We start from the raw sequence: 19,484 nt of genomic DNA on the forward strand, positions 1-19,484 counted from the left end.
TTCTCCTCTTCTGTCTCATTCTTCTGGTTTATTCTTATTTATTTATTTATTTATTTATTTATTTATTTATTTACTTATGGGGTGAGGTAATTAGGTTTATTTATTTATTTATAGAGGAAGTACTGGGGATTGAACTCAGGACCTCGTGTATGTTAAGCATGCACTCTACCACTTGAGAGCTCCCCCCCCCCCCTTCTGGTTTATTCTTTATTTTTTATTATACTGTCTGGAAATCTTCCAGTGAAGATTTTGGTATTTTTCTTATTTTGATGACCAGCAACACTGAAACTTTCATAGATGTGATTTTTGTATGTGTGTGACAATAGTAACATAGTCTGTTGCTTTTTTTTTTTTTCTCCTGCCCTCAGCTGACCTGCTTCTGTATCTGTTATTATTGCTTTTAGGAAAATAAGTGGAGAGCTAGGCTGACTCCAAGGGCCATGGAAATAGACACAGCATTGTTGAGGTGTTCTCTCTGCCAACCCCCAGATCATGGGACATTTCCCTACTGGGCTGGTTAACATTCTAGGTCAGCTAGTTTATTGGGGGGTGGTAGGGTGAGGTGAGGAGGGAAAGGCAGGAGTTAGAGTTATGTTAAAACATGTTGTTGCTTTCAGGCAATTAAATTAATTAAATTTTATAATCTGGTACTTAGAAGTGAATGTCTTTTTTTAAAGGTTTATTTATTTATTATTTAATTTATTAATTTTTTTTATTGAGTTATAGTCAGTTTACAGAAGTGAGTTTCTTAAATGATACACTAGAAGAAAAACATCTCAATGACAATTTAGCCAAGTGGATTTCTCATTCTTCTGCGCAGAACGGTGTAGACAAACTATGTTTGCTTCATTCAGTTTCACCTGCTCCCAAGTACATGGGTACCTGCATGAGCCTCGGGAAAAGTGGAAAAGGGCCTAGCTCCAAGCTTGTTCTTTTCAAAACAATTGTTTTGTTTCCTAAGAACTTTGTTGATTCTCAAGTAAATGTGAAGAAGGCTAATGGCACTGGGAGTATTAAGAAAAATATTTTCAACCAATAGATTTTGAAACCAATTTAACTATAGGCTTAAACTGGGTGAAAGGAAATGTTCTTTTATCTATTGGAATAAATGTGGGCTTGTTTGTCAAGAATACAAGAGGAAATCTGCCAAGTCAGAAAAATATTTGGATTTAAATTCTGTAATAGGTTGAATGATGGGCCTCCAAAAGATAGGTCCATATCCTGGAACTTGTGAATGTGACCTTATTTGGGACAAGTGTCTTTGTAGATGTAATTAAGTTACAGATCTTGGCAAGAGCTCATCCTGGATTACCCATGTCAATCCTACATCCCATGATAAGTGTCCTCAGAAGACAGACACAGAGGAGAAGGCTAGCAAAGACAGAGGCAGATTGGAATTATGTAGCCATAAGCCAAGACACCATTAGAAGCTGGAAGAGGCAAAGGAGAATTTTCCCCTAGAGCCTTTGGAGGGAGCGCAGCCCTGCTGACATCTTGATTTCAGACTTCTAGCTTCCAGAACTATCAGAGAACAATTTTCTCCTGTTTTAAGCTACCAACTTTGTGGTACTTTGTTTCAGCAGACCCAGGGAATGAATTCAGATCTCTTCCTTAAAAATACTGGACTCTTACAATGTGGAGTTCTCTCCAGAAAACAGAAACAGCATTTATTAAGTACCACTATGGGAGGCACTGACTAAATGCTAAACTTAAATGATTCCTATTTTAAAAATGAAGAAATTGAGGCCCAGAGTCTCACTGTGACCACACGGGGAGCTGGGTGTTAATCCTGCCAAGAGGCAGTGTGCTAAGTAGTCATGAGCTCTGGCTCTGGGTGCTGTCTGGATTTGGCCCTGGCTGAGTTGCTCAACCCATTTAACTCCACTTCCTCTACTGGAAAAAAAAAAAGGAATGATAATAGAACTTCATTCATACAGTTTCTGGGAAGATTAGGAGTTGGAAAGTATTTAGAATCATACATGGGAAGGCCTTCAAGGAATGGTAATTGTTATGATTATTATATACTATACTGATATATTATTGCTAAGGCTATGAATACCAGGCAAAGAAAAAAAAAAAGAATGAGATCATTTTTTAAGGCAGAATGGGTGGACTTTACCAGTTATTAAGATAGAAGCTACTTTTAGAGAGATCAGTCTTCAGAACGTTTATTCAGTTCTGGTGTTGCCATCAGAAAGGAGAGAAAAAAAAAATACATTTCCTCATTTCAAAGATGAGAACACTGAGACTCACTGTGTATTCATACCTCACCTACTGTCAGTAGCCAAGGAGGAAGGAACACTGGGATATAGTCTTAGGGTTCTCTCACTCCAAAGTGGTCTTTCTATCACACCAAATGCCTTTACAAATGCTGTGCCCAACAGGGTATTTTTTGAATTAGTAAAATCAGGCTTCATTGTCAGTAACTTTAGAGTAAGTGAAGCTTCCTGAACTCTTTTGAAATGAAGAAATTGTTGCCAACTGTTTCAGAACCATAAATCTCTTAAAACATTACAGCAAAAAGGATGGATTAAGAAACAATCATTCAGAAGATAAATCTGTTTCTTTTTGTCCACACCCTCTCCTCTTTTTAAATTTTTTCCATTTACTATAGATTTAATAAAAGTGGGTTGGTGGCTAGTGGTAATCTAGGTGTTTTTCTTTTTTTCATTCTATTTCTCTTTCTTTCTTTCTTAAAAATAAAATAAGCAGAAAGAAAACAAATGTCCCATATGAACACTGACCAGCCTTACTCTTATTAACATTTTTTAAGAAAATGTTTTTATTTTATCCTATTTCTCTCTTAATTTGTCCTCTCTGGTTAACTAAATACTTACTGAAAAATTTACTCCTGTCTTATATCAAAGGTCTTCCAGAGTAAGATGCTGCTCCATTTAAATAAAAAATGAAGGATGCCAAAACAGAAGCAACTTTAACCAGCAGACCCACAAATCAGATAGCAGCTGGTGCTATGTAATCCTGACACTGGCACTTGTACTGGGATTGGCCAGAGGTTCCTAACCAGGAGGCCAAGAACTTGGTGGGGGGGTGGGGGGAGGAGAATGAATCTGTGAACTACTTGAAATGTTTGCAAATTTTGCATAAACATTTTCAGTATACACTTCAAAGGAGACTGTCATGTCTGTAAACTAAGAACCACTGTTTTGAGGCCTTGTTACTAAAGTTAATTGCCACATTTTACTCCTTTGTATCATCTTAAATGCCATGATAATATCGAGTCTATCATAAATGTTTCTTGGTTGCTTAAGCAACAACCAGAAGCTCCCTCTTATTAAAGATGTCATCTTGTAATCAGAAAGGGGCAGATTTCTAAAAGTGAGATTCCTTGATATAATGAGAAGAATCTACCTGCCTAGGAGGGTCCAGGTCTGGGTTCTTGTCCTTGCTCCTTCGAGAAATGATTCCGTGTGCGTTACTTCTCCTCTCTGGGTTGCAGTTTCTTCATCTGTGAAATTAAGATTTCAGTTAAATCCAAAGATGCCTTCAAACTTGAGAACAACTCTATTCCATGTTAAAGATGATTAAACCTCTTAGATGGATAATCTCTCACAAAATTCTTGCATGTAGTATAAAAACAAAGCATGACAAGTTAGCCTCATTTGAAAATTTATTTTTAGAGAAGGTTGTAGTATTGAGGACATGTCATTGTCCTTAATGGACTCTGAGGACTATAAGGTGCACATTACCATCCATAGCAGGGTTGCAGGGAGGCCCCAGGTGGGACAAAGAGACAGAAGCTAAGACCCTCCCATCTCGCTTTTAGCAGAGTAGCCTGCTTTTAGTCTGCTTTATACACTGGGTTTCTGGGAAAGATTTTGTTTGTAGAAAATATTTCTTGGTTTTAACTAGTCTTTGTTGATATCCATGTGGGGGAGAAAAAAAGGAAAAAGAGATTAGCTTAATCACTGTATTTAAACCTCTATTTAAATTGTATTGAAAAAGCCCAGGAAACAGAGTCAGAAGCCTTAAGACTTATTTCCTATTTTATTTATTTATTACTCTGTCACATCAGGCAAGTCAGATAGTCTTTCTGAATCTTTGTTCTCACATGTAGAATGATAATAATATCTTTTCCACAGGGTAGTTGTAAGAATTAAATGAAATAATGTTTGTGAAAGTGTTTTGTAATTAGTGAAGCATCACAAAGATGGTGAGTGGGTCTTGAGTGGTGAGCCCCAGAGCTCTGCATTTTGTCCTCACCGTTGTAGCATTTTTGTGTATCTGATTTATGTCATAGAAAATATGCCTGATTCAATTTTCTAATGAGCCAAAGTTATGGGGTAGAGTTGTAAAAGACTTAGCAGATTACAAAGTTCCAAAAATGACTGAGGGTAAAACTTAGGAAAATACAAAGTCTTGTTCTTCAGTTCAAAAAGTCAATTGTCCAGGGGTAAGATAGGGAAAATGTGGCCCATGATCAGTTAAAACAAAACAGACTAGGGAATTATCCTTGCCTTCAAGTTCTTTTTGAGCCAATAGTGTTGGGAAATGGTTGGCAAATAAATAAGTGATCCAATTGTCTTAGTCCATTTGAACCCTTATAACAAAATACCACAGACTGCGTATAAACAACAGAAATTCATTTCTTACAGTTCTGGAGACTGGGTAGCCCAAGGTCAAGGAGCCAGCACAGCTGCATTCTGGAAAAGGCACCCTTCCTGTTCCTAGTGCCACCTTCTCACTGTGTCTTCACATGGTGGAAGGGACAAGGGATCTCTCTGGAGCCTCTTACAAGAACACTAATCTCATCATGAAGGTTCCATTCTCAAGACCTAAGCACTTCCTCCTAATACCATCTCCTTTGGGAGTTAGGAGTCAACATATGAATCTGGGGGGACACATTCAGACTGTAGCACCAATATTCTGATACATTTATAGAAGTACTGCGCCATAGATAAGGAAAGGGAGCTACAGCTCTTGGTTTGATTACCATCCTTCTTCCAGCTGTTAAAAATGGTCACTCCAGCAAGTTGAGCACATCCACAGGAAGCTAGATGGAGAAAATCTGGGAGGTTTCCAATGGGAAGTATTGAGAGCAGATCTGGGGGGAGGAATGTGGTCACGGAGGTCTTAAAAGATCTAAAAGATTTTAAATGGTGTTGCAAGATATTATGGAGGGGTAAGTTTGAAATTGTTTTTATTGTTTTCAGAGGTGAATCTCAGGAAAAACTTTAAATAATAAGAGCAATCTAAAGGGAAAGGGGTGGGCTGATTGAAGTAGTAAGAATTCCATTAGGGAAACTGTTCAAGCAGAGTCCAGACAAAACCTTCTGAGGGTTGCTATCAACCAGGAGGAAGGGTTTAATAAGAGATTTCTAAGCTTTCATCAAGTCTAAGATACTATTTCTATAATAGAATTCAGTGTCCCACTGGAGAATGATTTGCTTCATTAATTTTTTTTTTTTGTCATAATAAGAGTTTGGGTTTGGAAATTGGCAAGCTCCAGTTTGCCATTGTGTGATATTCAGGATGTTGCATAATCACTGTAAGCATCAGTTATGTCCTGAGTAACACGGAGATAGTTAATTCTGTGTTACTGTGAAGATTGCACAACACTGGTAATGGATGGTTAATGGTGCCTGGTCTTAATAATAGCTCAAGGATGGTAACTTTTATCACAATTTTTATTTGTTCCTCTTATTTTCTACATGATTCTATTTCTTTTCCTAAGAGATTCCTTTCTGGTGACTCTATTGAGCCGCCTGTCCTGACATCTCCTTCAAGACTGGGTTAGAGCTTCTTTCTACTTCCCTGTCATAGCACTTATCACACTGTAGGATGCTTGTGTTACTGTCTCTCCTCTCTAGAAAGTGGCCTGAGAAGCACGGGTGATGTGAGTGGGTAAAATGGTGATTCCTATGAGTCTGGGAGAAAAAATATTCACCCTGTAGGTTAGGGATGAGTACCATATCATCTGTTTAGTGTTGCATCAGTTTTTGTTTCCTCCTAAGGGGAGGAAACCTGTGGGACAACATTTTCGTCCTGAATTATAGCCTGATTTTCCTGCCCATCAAAACCAGAACCAGGCCAACCTGATTGATTTTTTTCTTTGTTTAAAGTTTTAGGCAATAAAATATCCTATTAAAAATTTAAGGACCAAGCTCTCCCTGTGGAGTCTCAAGGAATAAAAAGAGTTGGTAACTGAAGTACTGAGGTCAGTTACATATTCCTATCCCTAATTTTTTCTATCAGTCAAACGATTCTAAGCTACTTTTACCTAAAAATTAGTCTCCAGTGGATGAGTTAATAAAGAGGAAGCAGTTTACTATTCTTAGGAGAAGATAAAAAAACATGAGATTCCCCCATGGTTGGGGAAGAGATTAAGAGAATACTTCTTAACAGCCATAGAGGGACTCATTGAAGTTACTAGGTTTCCATAGGTCAGTCACTGGTTGGTTTTTCTTCTTATTTAGAAGATAACAGAAAACTGCATGTGAGGAGGCACTATGATAAATCTGACCAAAAGTCTTACACAAAAAAGAGGATAATTAGATTTTCAAAACAAATAAAAAAGAAAACATAACACTTTTAAGTTCAGATAAGACTTGACTTCAAATAAAATTTTTTTCCACTTTTCTTCTTTCTTCTGCATCAGTGAACATTTATTGATGTTTATTGGGCATGACATTCTATGCAAAACAAGTATGTTCCAGAAGAACAGAGATGAACTGGCACTCTGGCTGGTGGGTGTGAGAGCAGGAGAGGTATTATTGCCCCAGAAAAATTGCTTTGGGGATGCCATCTTGAGCTTTTTTCTTTCTTTCTGTTTCTAGTCCTTTAAATTTTCTTGTTCAATATCCTACTTATATTTATTCCCCAAATCTCTTTTTAATCTTCTCAGAGATCTTGACCTCAAAGTGAAAACCTTAGCTTGGAATTCCTAATGGACATCCTCTGATCTTACAATGGAGCTGAAAGAGCAGGGCTGCAATATTTGAATAGCAAACTGTCACCCAGGACGCTGCCATTCTGGATTGGTACTAATAGTGGCTATTTACTGAGCAGCTTACGTCCCAGAACTTTGCTAACCACTTAATAAGTATTACCTTATGCAATTCACGTAACAACACTATAACAGAGGCACTATTTCTATACCTATTTTACAAATGAGAAAACTGAGGCATTGGGAAATTTAAATATTGACCCAAAGTCTCACAGCTAATGCAGAGCACACACTCTTTTAACTACTCTCCCAGACTGCCTCTCTATGCAAGACCTCTGGTCACAACTTGGCAAATCATCCATCCCTCCATCCCTCCATCCATCCAATCAAATATTCAGTAAGCAGGTACTAGAGATATAAACTACGAGTAGGATTGACATACTCACGCTCCTCAGGCCACTTTCTAGAGAGGAGGAGAGACAGTTGCACAAGCATCCTACAGTGTGATAAGTGCTATGACAGGGAAGTAGAAAGAACTAACCTAGTCTCAAAGGGGGTGTCAGGACAGGCAGTTCAAAAAGTTCTTGTCCTCATTACTGTATGCATTGACTGTAGCAAAAGGCATATAATGTAATCTCTAGAAAGGAAGGTCTTTGAAGTAAGGTCTATGTTGTTCCCTCAGCACTTGGCTCATAGTGACTGCTTAATTACAATCTGTTGAATGAATGAATGAGAATTCTAATGCTCCGTAATAGCTCCACTGTAACAGGGAGGCTTTTGATTTATTTCTAACCTGAGTCTGAACATTGTTAAACGCTTCTCCTCTAAGCCTGTAATAAACATTCCCTTTTGACTTAGAGAAAATCAAATCCCCGCTCCCTTTTAAGCCATTTTCTAAAAGTTCTATTTCAGGAGAGCTGCTACACCCATTATATTTTACTAGAACAATGTGTCCTCAGGTATCTTTTAAGCCAGGTGCCCTGAGTAGAGATTCTGGGACAGTTCCGGAAAGAAGGAGCTGTCTGGTGGCTTTTCCCCTCTAGTTTCCAGTTGATCTGTGGGGTTCCATGCTCTGTGCTGGTTCTGAAGGATCTGTTCTCCCTTCACCTTTCCAGAGTGGCCTAGAATTTTTTCTTCCTCTCAACTTCTCCCATACCCTCTTTACTCTTTCAAAAGGTGTTAAGCTTGGGAAAGTGGTTCTTAATTATTGACCACATAATCCTCCAGCAGACTGCAAGAATTCAGGGCAAAGCTAGAGAGAAAGGCCAAAAGAAAACTTAAAAGCCCAGGCTAATAATGATTTCTCTTAGCAAGAATTCTTGTTGTTCTAAGGCAGTGTTTTATTTAGGTTGTAGTTCTTTAGAAAAGGTATGAAGTTATGTCTTCCTTGTGGTTGCTTGGAATGTGTTGTGGGTAATGTAATATTTTCTTTGGTGAAGCACCAGTAAATCCAAGGTAGTAAAACAATGCTGATGCAAAAGGGGAAACGAAAGCTCCCAAGGGGAGAAGTCCACCTGGAGCAGGTAATCCTTATCGCCTATCCCACACATGATCTTTACATTAGCTAATTACATACTTTTACTACCTAGTCTGATGCCACAATTTAAAATTGTACCTCTTGCCCTTCCCTGCTTAATTTTTCTCCAGAACCCTTATTTCCTACTCATACACTACATAATTCACTTAAAAAAAATATATATATATATATGTCTGGCAGCCCCTCTTGAATTTAAGCTTCTCAAGGGTAGGAATTTTTGTCTGTTTTGTTTATTACTCATCCAGGACCTAGAAGTGTCCTAGTACAGGGTAGATGCACAATAAATATGTTGAATAAAAGAATTATTGATTCTGATCAATTCAATATTAATAAATAATAACCATGATCAGATTTTTCTTCCATGTATTTAATTTATAGATAACTGGTTGGATATTTAAAACTATAGAAATCTGAGAAAATATGACAGTAGGACCTCTACAAAAGCTTCAGTGGTCAAATAAACTGCATGGAACCCATTTTCACCAGCATGGTATGCTCTTCTAAACCTAGACATGGAATGATGAGCTTGGGCTGGTAAGAATGAAAAATCTTGAGGTTTCCCAATGCAGGTAGACTTACTTGAACCCCTAAAGCTATGGGTATGTTTGGCTCAGCATACTCATAACTGTTCCTGGCAACAAGTTCAGTTGCTCACTACCCCCATGAAACTGAGAGACTCACTAATTTTGTATCCCCATTTCCGGACATCCAATTCCATGATCATCCAATTCCATGGTTCTGAGTACAGGATCTGGCAGTTTATGGGAACTTAAAATATAAAAGATGAATAGAGGAGACTATTAATTATTTGGGAGCTTCTCCTACATTTGAGATTGTTTAATCACCAGAGATGCTTCCCAGCAGTGACATGTCAGTGTGCTCTCAGCCCTACAGTGGCCACTCCAGCTCTTCCTTTCCCCCCAAGACTCCAACTTCCAGGCCAGTCTAGTGGAAGTGAAACCAGGCTAATCTGAGTGGCAGACAAGTACACTTTTGGCTGAGATTCAGGTACCCTCCCTCTCTCTCACCCATGTAGCCTCTCTCAACAACTGGCCTGAAGAATGGATAAAGGACTAGACTTACCGAAAAGCAGGAGGAATGATTAGCCTCACTGAGCTTGGAAGAGTCCAAAAGATAGGGTATTGCAAACAGATTCTCTAGTAGGACTGCAGAATGACATTTGACTTATTTCTAAACAGAGGAAAACTTGGTAGGTCTCTAAAAATATGCATATCATATAGCTGTGTAATACCTGTGCCACCCGTTCTGAACCCACATGTTCTTTTAAGACCTTGGATTATTTATTAAAGACGGCTTTATTGAGCTGTAATTCAAGTACCAGAAAATTCAGCCAAAGCACAGAATTCAATAGTTTTTAGTGTACTCACAGTTTTGCAACCATTACTAATTGATTTTAGAACATTTTTTGTCACCACCAGAAGACACCTGTACCCTTTAGCAGTAACTCCCCTTTCCTGCTCAACTCCACCCCCCTACTCCAGCCACATGCAACCACTAATCTACTTTCTGTCTCTATAAGTTTGCTTATTGTGGAGATGTTATATAAATTGAACCATACAATATATAGTTTTCCACTTAGCATAATCTGCTCATTGTTCATCCATGTTGTAGCATGATCAATACTTGATTCCTTTTTATTGATGAATATTTCATTGTCCCATTCCATATTACATTTTGTCTATCCATTCATCAGTCAATGGATACTTGGGTTATTTTTACTTTTTAGCTAGTATGAGTAATGCAGCTGTGAACCTTTGTGCACAAGTTCTTACATGGACATAGATTTTCAATTCTCTTGGATAATTCCTAGGAGTAGAATTGTATGGATTATATGGTAACTCTATGTTTAGCTTTTGGAGGAACTACCAACCTATCTTCCACAGTAACTCACTGTTTTACATTCCCACCAGCAATGTAAGATGGTTTGAATTTCTCCACCTCCCCTCCAACAATTGTTATTATCTTTCTTTTTGATTGTAGCCATTTTGGTTGGTGTGAAGTGGCTTGTGTTTTTAATCTTCATTTCCCTAATAACTAATGATAGATAACTATGTGTTGATTGGCCATTTGTACACCTTCTTTAGAGAAATGTCTAAAATCTCTTGCCCATTTTTGAATGGGTTGTCTTTTAGTTGTTGACTTTTTCCTCTTTTACCTTAAGATTGGGGGATGGTTGGAAGAAGAAAGCCTCAGATCTTTCACCTGCTCTTGCCTAGAGTAGAGCTTCTAGGCAACACAAAGCTGGGTGGAGGAGATGCTGGTGGCCTGCTTTCCCAGGAATATATCACTGCTCTATACTGGGCTCTAGGTTGAGAGAGAGCCCTGTGTTTTTGGCTCCCCTTCCCTCAGTGGAGCATCATCATACCTAGCAGGAGCTGGCGGGGAAGTGGGTTGTGGCTGAAAAACCAAATTCTTGGTGCCCTTACTGAAACTTAGTAGATTGTCTTGAACAAGTTTTGCTTCATTTCCTCAGGACAATTTCCAGAGACTAAATAGCTATTTACCTACAATTTTCAACAATAATTTTGAAGTTATTGTTGTTTTGCCAATGGAGGGAAAGGTTCACAGAGCTCCTCAACCACCATTCTGGAAGTTGAGTCCCATTTGGATAATTTTTAATGAAGATTTTGCACCTCATATAATTGGTGGTAAAATAATTTATGCTGACATAGTAGATATAGAATTACAAAGGACAGTTTTTATAAAAGTTTTTGCAAATTCACAAACAGTGGATTAAGAAACCCAATTGAAGTTGAGGACTTGTTGACTTTCAACTTCACATCTGGTCAATTTTGAGAGTACCCATGTATTTGGTTTGGCAAACCATTGTTAATTTATGGTTATTAAATAGTTGTATAGAAATATTTCGATAATGTGGGTGAGAGTACATTTCATATGTTGTTGCTGCTCTAGTAATCTATGTGCAAAGCTATCACAGACGTTGAAACTGTCATCAAATTAATGCCATTTAAAAAAGCACAGGAATAATTCAGATGAGGAAATCAAGTTATTAAAACCTCTTTAGTTTTATGCACTAATCTCAAAAGTTCACAAGCAAAAATGATCATGTATTTCTTAATTTTTGTTTAATTCAAAAGAACTAGTGGGCCACAAAGTCTTGTGGAAAAACAACTTTCCCAACGTCCCTGGTGCATTTATTTGTAGTTTTAGGGCTTAGATTTACATTTAACAATTCTTCAAAATCTTATTTGATTAAGGGTTGAGCTCATATGTTAATTGCCAACCAGTTGAATGTCACTTTAGTTGAAACAGATCTAGAATCTCTGCTCATATCTAAACCCTTCTCAGTCCACTATACCGCATCTCCACCCCGATGGCAAAGTTTACTATATGATCTTTTCTCCTTGGGTTCCTTATAAGTAATCGCTTCACTATCTTTGAGAAAATACATACTGTTTAATAACTATAAGAAAATGTTAAAATGTATTCCTTGTTGGAAATTCTTCACTTTTGAGCAGTTGACTTGTGTGTATTACTGCCTCAAGTAGCTTACCGGCAAAAGAAAGTATTGTATAAGAGCATGAAACTAGATAAAGATGAATATTTAAGAGTAAACTCAAGCACTTCCAGTGACATTTCTCTGAATAGTTATTACTGAACTACACAAAGACAAATAATTAAAGTAATGAGCAAAGTAATTTTCTTTTGGCTGGAAAAGTTTCAGTAATAAAGTTTGGCTTCTGTTGAGTGAAACATCTTACTTTCTAACATGGTTAAAGGCAAATGGAAAAACTCAGTCAATTCTTAAAAATTTTAATGCAGTTAAATAATAAACTGATACATTGCATTATGGCTCGGTATTAATTTTTCCCTGTAAAGACAGGAATTCTCTCCGTCTAAAGCTACTTTACGGCTCAGGCGGATATTTGGAAGATGCTTACCTCCCGGTTGGGTGTATTTCCCTGCGGCTTAGGTGAGCACCAGCGCTTTGGCTCCTCCCCAGTTGCGGCGAGCTTCCCACTGCGCTGGGAGCCTGGAGCCTCCCGGAGTTAGGTGTTCGGCCCCGCCCTTTGCACTATTGCTAAAACTCCAATTCTGCTAGACTTGATTCCGGTGATTAATTATTGACAAAAGGAGAACACTCCCAGGCAAACTTGTGTCCAACTGCACTGCTCCCAACGACTCCTTCCAGAAGAGAATTCCGGCTGCACCACTCCCCTCCCCCCTTGCTCTACGGTCACAACTTCCCACACCCTGCCACTCAGTCCTGGGCGATCAGGCTCGTCCTCGGAGGAATGCAGCCCAGCGACTTCCACATTTTAAATTTTGGTTTCCTGCAGCTCGTTAGCACTTCTCAGGCACCAGCCTCTCAGGAGGGGGCGCTTTCCGGGTGCAGGGGAAGCCCGGGCTCCGAGAGCAACGGAGGAGGCTAAGGCGTCGCTGTCACCTCCGGCTGCTGCAGTAAACCCCGAGTCGCGGCGGGGATGGGGAGGAGGGGATGGGGAGGCGCCCTCCCCCTGGCTCGGGCTGGGAGCCCCGACACTACGAGAGGGGCACGTACTTCGGTGGGGGGTGGGGGCGGTGAGGCGGGCAGATAAACAGGAGGCTCAAAGATGGGCGCTTTGGGGCTTTAGCCTAAGCCAACGTTAACCCGCCCAGGGAAAGCCTATGCCCAGCACCCATCGATCTGCAGACTTCGGCAAGGGGGCGAAGCCGAGCGGACGCCGAGCTCTGCGGTCTGAAACTCAGCAGCAGGCTGCGAAGTGAGCCCAGGGCTCCGGGCCCGGGCAGCAGTCGGCCCAGCAGGCGTCCCACTGCCTTCGTCTGTCAAAAAATGGAAGAAAGCAAACCCTTTTAGCTTTGGCAGTTAATTTTGGTGCCTTTGAACGTGCAAAATGCCTCTCCCCGCCCCACACCTTCCATCCAGCCACCTTCCCTCCTCCCCGTGGCCGGGAGGTTAATGGTTGAAAAGCTGAACCACCTCAGGGAAACGGAAGGATCGTGCCCGGGGAACTTGTGTGTGCTCACTCACAAGTGAAGAGAATTAATTGGGCCCGGACTGCGGCAGGAAGGCAAACTGGGGAAAGGGCTGGGAGGAGGCTCGGTGCCGACACTCGCGGCGCCGGCTGCGGAGGCTCCGGGGCAAGTGAACCCAGCGCTTGCACTCGGCGCTCAGTTATCTTTCAGAGGAGGCGCAGAATGATCGCGAAAAGCATCTTCCCTGAAAACCCGCATCCAGAACACCTTCGATCCGTTCTCTGCCGAGGACGGAGTGCTTAGATTTAACGCCGCGGCTGCTCGCTGAGAGCGCAGAGGCCCTTGAGGCTCCCGGCCCTGACATCTCCGCAGCCGAGACTCTGCCCGAGTCCCAGGGGCGTCCGGCGCGAAAGCCTCTTAATGTGTATTTGGGCAACATCTGCCAGTCAGCCCCCACCGCCTAAGGAGGAGGCACTGCACATGCTCGGCCTGATAGTGCTGAAGCGCGAATTTTAGTTGCGGCCAGGTTTCTTCTCATTTCACAGCGTGCTTCCAGCAGGTTCCAAGCTGATGGTGCCACGAAGACAGAGACTCACGTCACTGGGTGGCGGTTTCTCCAAGCAGGAGGGAGGACGTCCCCAAAGAAGGCTGAAGATGCTCTGGGCCAGGGAAGGGAACCAATAGAAACTGAGCACCTTGAAGCCTGTGTTGTGCTTCTTTTCTTTATCTTGTATCTAAACATTAGCAACCACTGCTAGTGTTTATTCATCACTGTATGTCCTTTACACTTCTTGCCTCTTGGCTTCTCCTGACAAACCTTGTCGTATTGGCAGCTCAAGTATGACCACCCCCTCTAAGAGATGAGGAAGGAGAAACCCTGAGGAGTGACTCTCCAGGCTTGCCAAGCCCGTTTTGTGGTGGGGCCAGTACTATTTACTGACTCATTTTTCATTATCTAGTTCTCTCACTAGGTTATGACATGCCTCCTCCCCTCCCCTATGATTGTACATTTGTAGAAACATAGAAACAGGTCTCTCTTCCTCCTACTAAAGGTTTGTGAAGTGGATATGAGGCCTTGCAATTATTCCATCTGGATGTGGGGAGAAACTAGTATAGCTGGGAGAAGCACCAAGACTATTAAAAATAATCTTAAATGACATATGTAATAAAACCACAAACACCTTTATGTATATCTTTGTACCCCCAGATGGAGAGTAGGTGTTTTTTCATACAAACATAGAACATTCTCAAAACTTAACTAGATCACAAAATAAAGATGAACACTTTTTTTTAGATGGACACATATTAAATGGCAGAAATCATACACACCACATTTCCCCCTCATTGGTATTGTAAAATTGGACATTTAAACATGCTTGAAATCTAGATTAAAGGAATGACAAATAGGAAACTAAAGACTCTTTAGAAACAGAAGAAAAACAAAAATCCTACATAAAATCAGGAGAGAACAGAAAAGCCATACAACATTAAATGCATTTATTGCAGAACAATGTACAAACTAAGAAACTGCAAAAGAATGATGTGAACTAATGCTAAAGATAAAAGCAAAAATTAATGAAATGGAAAAGTTAAAAAAAAAAAAAAAGCATCAAGGCGAATTGATCCATAAAGCTTCCAGCATCCTTTTAAAAGACTTTTGCTAAGCAGTAGTTGGTTAAAAAAAAAAAAAAGAATGTTCAGGTTTTGAAAGTAGAAATTATCTTAAAAATAAAGCCCTCCTATTTTATGAGAGAAAGTTTGATTAAGGATAATAATGACAGAACTCTCAATATCTGAAATATAGATTGGTCTAAAGTAGCTGTATTAGTCAGGGTTCTCTAAAAAACAGAACCAATTATCTACCTACGTACCTACCAAGAGAGATTTATTATAAGAAACGCTTACGCACGATTATGGAGGCTAAGGAGTCCCCAAATGCATGGTTGGAAACTGGAGACCCAGGAGAGCTGATGGTGTAAATTCCAGTCTAAAAGCTGGTGGGCTTAAGACTCAAGAAGAGTTGACTTTTTAGCTCAAGACTGAAAGCAAGAAAAGACCAACATGCTGCTCAAGCTGTCAGGCAGGAGGAGTTACCTCTTACTCAGGCTTTTTGTTCTATTTAGGTCTTCAGCTGATTGGATGGGGTTTCAAGAGAAGCCACAATAGGGAGGGCAGTCTGCTTTGCTGAGTCTAAGATTCATCTCATTCAGAAACACCCTCACAGACACACTCATGACAATGTCTGAACACCCCATGGCCCGGTCAAGTTGATACATAAAATTGATCATCAAAGTGGCCAAAAATTTTGATTGATCTATCCATTTTGCTTTGGATTTTGACATGACTGCATCTCTCCCAGTATAAACTTACTTTGCATATTCTTTGCTAGGCAATTTATTGCTTCTTTTAAGGCTTTTGGTTGAACAACAGTCTTCTCTGACTTCTTTTTTTATCCTTAATTACTTGGAGTAAGACTCTTCAGCTATAATGAATAGCTGTATAATGAGAAAAGGAGGACTCCAGCCCCATCATTGCCTGTTCTTCATTGAGTGAGTTGTCCCGTCTTCAACAAAACATCCTTCTCTGACTATTCTGCACTATGGAAATTCATTGTTGCTCTAGTGTCATGACATTTTCCTATGGAGAATTTGGCATTTATTGTGAAGTTATTATTTTTAATTACTGTCAAATTAAACATTTGGGCCAGGGTTGCATTAGGCATAAACTGAACAAACCCAGAGTGAAAATAAGACATAAGAAAAGAAGGCAACAAGAAGATGCAGAGGTCAAGAGTAAACAACAGGAAAAGAAGCTCATAGAAACACATGGCAACTGGGAATGAAGCCATGGTCATTTTGGGGTAGTCTGTCCCAGTCTTTAATATCTGATCTAGTGATCTGTATTTGAAATTTATGAGACAGTTTTGTGAGAGGCATCAGGGGAATTTGGTGAAGCCTCTTAGAAACCACATACTAGTCACCTAAGAAACTTTTCCCAACAGGACCAGACTTTTAAATATCAGGCAGGTCCCAACATGCCATTGCCTGTATAAGTTAAAACAGACTCTGACCACAACTAGCCACCAAAAGTTGATATTGATCTTCATCTTTTCATTTTTTTAAATGGTTGTCATTTTCTGCTAGCTATTATTTTTTTAACAGCATTATTGAAATATAATTCACATACCATTTAATTTACTCATTTATAAGGTATAGGTCAGTGGTTTTTAATGTGTTCACAGAGTTGTGCAACCATCCTCACTATCTAATTCCAGAATATTTTCATGACCCCAAGAAGGAATTTCATATTTATTAGTCACTTCTCATTTCCTTACCTTCCCCCTCCATGCCCCCAGCCCTAGGCATCCCCAGCACAACTTTCTGTCTGTAGATGTGCTTATTCTGGACATTTCATATGAATGGGGTCATATAGTGTATAGTCTTTTGTGACTGGTTTCTTTTACTTAGCATAACATTTTTAAGGTTCTTTCATATTGTACTCTGTATCAGCTATCCATTCATTTTTATTGCTGAATAGTATTCTATTGTGTGACTATACCACATTTTATTTATTCACTCATCATTTAATGGGCATTTGAGTTGTTTCTACTTTGGGGCTATTATGAATGACGCTGCTGTGAACATTTGTGTACATATCTTTGTGAAGACATGTTTTATTTCTCTTCTGTATGTACCCAGGGGTGGAAGGTCTGGGTCACAAGATAACTCTATTTAATTTTTCAAGTACTGCCAAATGATTTTCTAAGGTGGGTGCACAATCTTATGTTCCCACCAGTAATGAATGAGGGTTCCAATTTTTTCATATCCTGAGCAACACTTGTTATTGTTTGTCTTTGTGATTTTAGCCATTCTGGTGGGTGTGAAATGGTGTTGCATTGTGGTTTTGGTTTGCATTTCCCTAATGAATCATGATACTGAGCATTTTTCATAATGTATTCATTATTTGTACATCTTTGGACAAATGTGGATTGAATTTTTTGCCCATTTTAAAAATTGGGTAATTTAATTGGATCTTTTTATTGTTGAATTGTGAGAGCTCTTTAAATACTTTGGATACAAGTCCTTTGTCAGAATATGATTTGAAAACATTTTCTCCCATCTTATGAGCTGTTTTTTCACTTTCTTGATGCTGTTCTTTGAAGCATACAAGTTTTTAATAGTTTGACAAAGTCCAATTTATCTTTTCTTCTTTGATCTTTCGGCCTTTTGGTGTCATATGTAAGAAACCATGGCTAACTCAAGCTTATGAAGAGTTACTCTTCTATTTTCTTTTGAGATTTTTAGAGTTTTAGGTTTTACATTTAGGTGTATGATCCATTTTGTATTAATTTTTGTGCGTGATGTGAAGTAGGTATCCAAATTCATTCTTTTGCAGGTAGATATCAAGTTGTCCCAGCACTACTTGTTGAAAAGACTGTATTTTTCCTGTTGAATTATCTTAGCACCCTTGCCAACATTAGTTGACCACTGTTATGAACTGAATGCTTGTGTTCCCCAACATTTATACTTTGAAATCTTATCCCCAGTGTGATGGTATTTGGAATTGAGGCCTTTGGGAGGTGATTAAGCCAAGAGGGTGGAACCCTCATGAATAGGGTCCATGTAAGAAGACCCTTATAAGAGGCCAGAGAGCTAGAAAGTGCTCCTTTCACCCTATAGAACACAGGAAGAAGTCTGCAACCTGGATGAGGGCCCTTTCCACAACTCGACCACACAGACACCCTGTTCCTAGACTTCCAGCCTCCAGAACTGTGAGAAATAAATTTCTGTTGTTTATAAGCCATCTAGTTTATGATATTTCTGTTGTAGTAGCCAAAGCTGACAACCATAAATGTAAGGAATTATTTCTGGATACTCAATCCTATTCCTTTGATCAATATTTCTAGCCTTATGCTGTATCATATTGTTTTGATTACTGTAGCTTTATTGTAATAAGTTTTGAAATTGGGAAGTGTTGGTTTTCCAGTTTTGTGCTTCTCTTTTAAGATTGTTTTAACTTTTCTGGGTCCCTTGCATTTTCATGTTAGTTTTAGAATCAACTTGTCAACTTCTGTGAAAAAGGCAGCGGAAATTTCGCTAAGGATTGCTGTCCCCTTCTACAGATGAAACCTGTAGATCCGTTTGAGGAGTATGCCATCTTAATAATATTAAGGCTTCCAATCCACAAACATAGGGTGTCTTTCCATTTATTTAAATTTTCTTTAATTTTTTCAACATTGTCTGATAATTTTCAGTGCACAAGCCTTGCACTTCTGTTAAACTCTTATTCTAAACCCCCAATATGAATAAAACTTAGCAATGTCTAGGAATTATGTCTTAGTCAACCCAGCATCCTTCCTACTTGGCTTAGTGTCCTGAATTGTGGTTGGCAATCCCCGTGCTTATTGAAGTAAATTGAGAAGACATCATTTATATTTATAGAAAGTTCACAATATCATTTTTTAAAATTATAGCAACCCATTAAGAAGACAGAAAAAGTATCAACCCCATTGAATAAGAAAGTTAACTGGTAATGTATTAAGGTCAAGAAAGTTAATTGGCATGGCTATAGATACTCTGTCCCTGTCAGATATCAAACTAGATCAAAATTCCTCATTTCCCCCTAGTATTGTATTAATTCTGAAAGCTTTTAAGCCAAGAAACACATTGAGAAGATCAGGGGAAAATGGGGGAGGGCACTAAGTGATTTTTATTGAATTACATTAAAAATGTATATTGTCATATCATCTAGCTTCTTTAGGGCTAAAATAAGGGTTTCACTCTGGGGATGTATTTCTTTCTTGAACTTTTAAATTAGCAAAGTGTTTGCAAAAAAAGCTTATAGTTATCTCCATGCCACATTTCAGTGACCCATGGATGTGAGAATACAAGAATCTTGACTTAAAAATGAAAGTTAATTGGACAGAATCAAATGACCACTAAAAGAAAGAAAGAAAGAAAGAAAGAAAGAAAGAAAGAAAGAAAGAAAGAAAGAAAGAAAGAAAGAAAGGGAGGGAGGAAGGAAGGAAGGAAGGGAAGAAAGGGAAGGAAGGGAAGAAAGGGAAGGAAGGGAAGGAAGGGAAGG

General features: G+C 39.3%; 1 protein-coding gene and 1 pseudogene across 2 annotated transcripts in view; both read right to left on the reverse strand.

Annotated features, from left to right (window-relative positions):
• Positions 1-12,883, reverse strand: part of SPTSSB (serine palmitoyltransferase small subunit B) — a 27,580-nt gene extending 14,697 nt beyond the window's left edge. Inside the window, exons 1-2 of one of the 2 annotated variants that reach the window (XM_010976345.2) lie at positions 12,365-12,883; positions 3,374-3,466 (exon numbers count right to left, since the gene is read on the reverse strand). The gene's annotated coding sequence lies outside the window, so the exon portion shown is untranslated. Of the gene's footprint in view, positions 1-3,369; positions 3,467-12,364 lie in introns of both variants that reach the window. The other variant, XM_010976344.3, reaches the window with a different exon arrangement.
• Positions 12,853-13,596, reverse strand: LOC105086019 (uncharacterized; annotated as a pseudogene).
• Positions 13,597-19,484: the final 5,888 nt, after the last annotated feature.

This window comes from Camelus dromedarius, chromosome 2 (assembly GCF_036321535.1).
Source record: "Camelus dromedarius isolate mCamDro1 chromosome 2, mCamDro1.pat, whole genome shotgun sequence".
NCBI lineage: Eukaryota > Metazoa > Chordata > Mammalia > Artiodactyla > Camelidae > Camelus > Camelus dromedarius.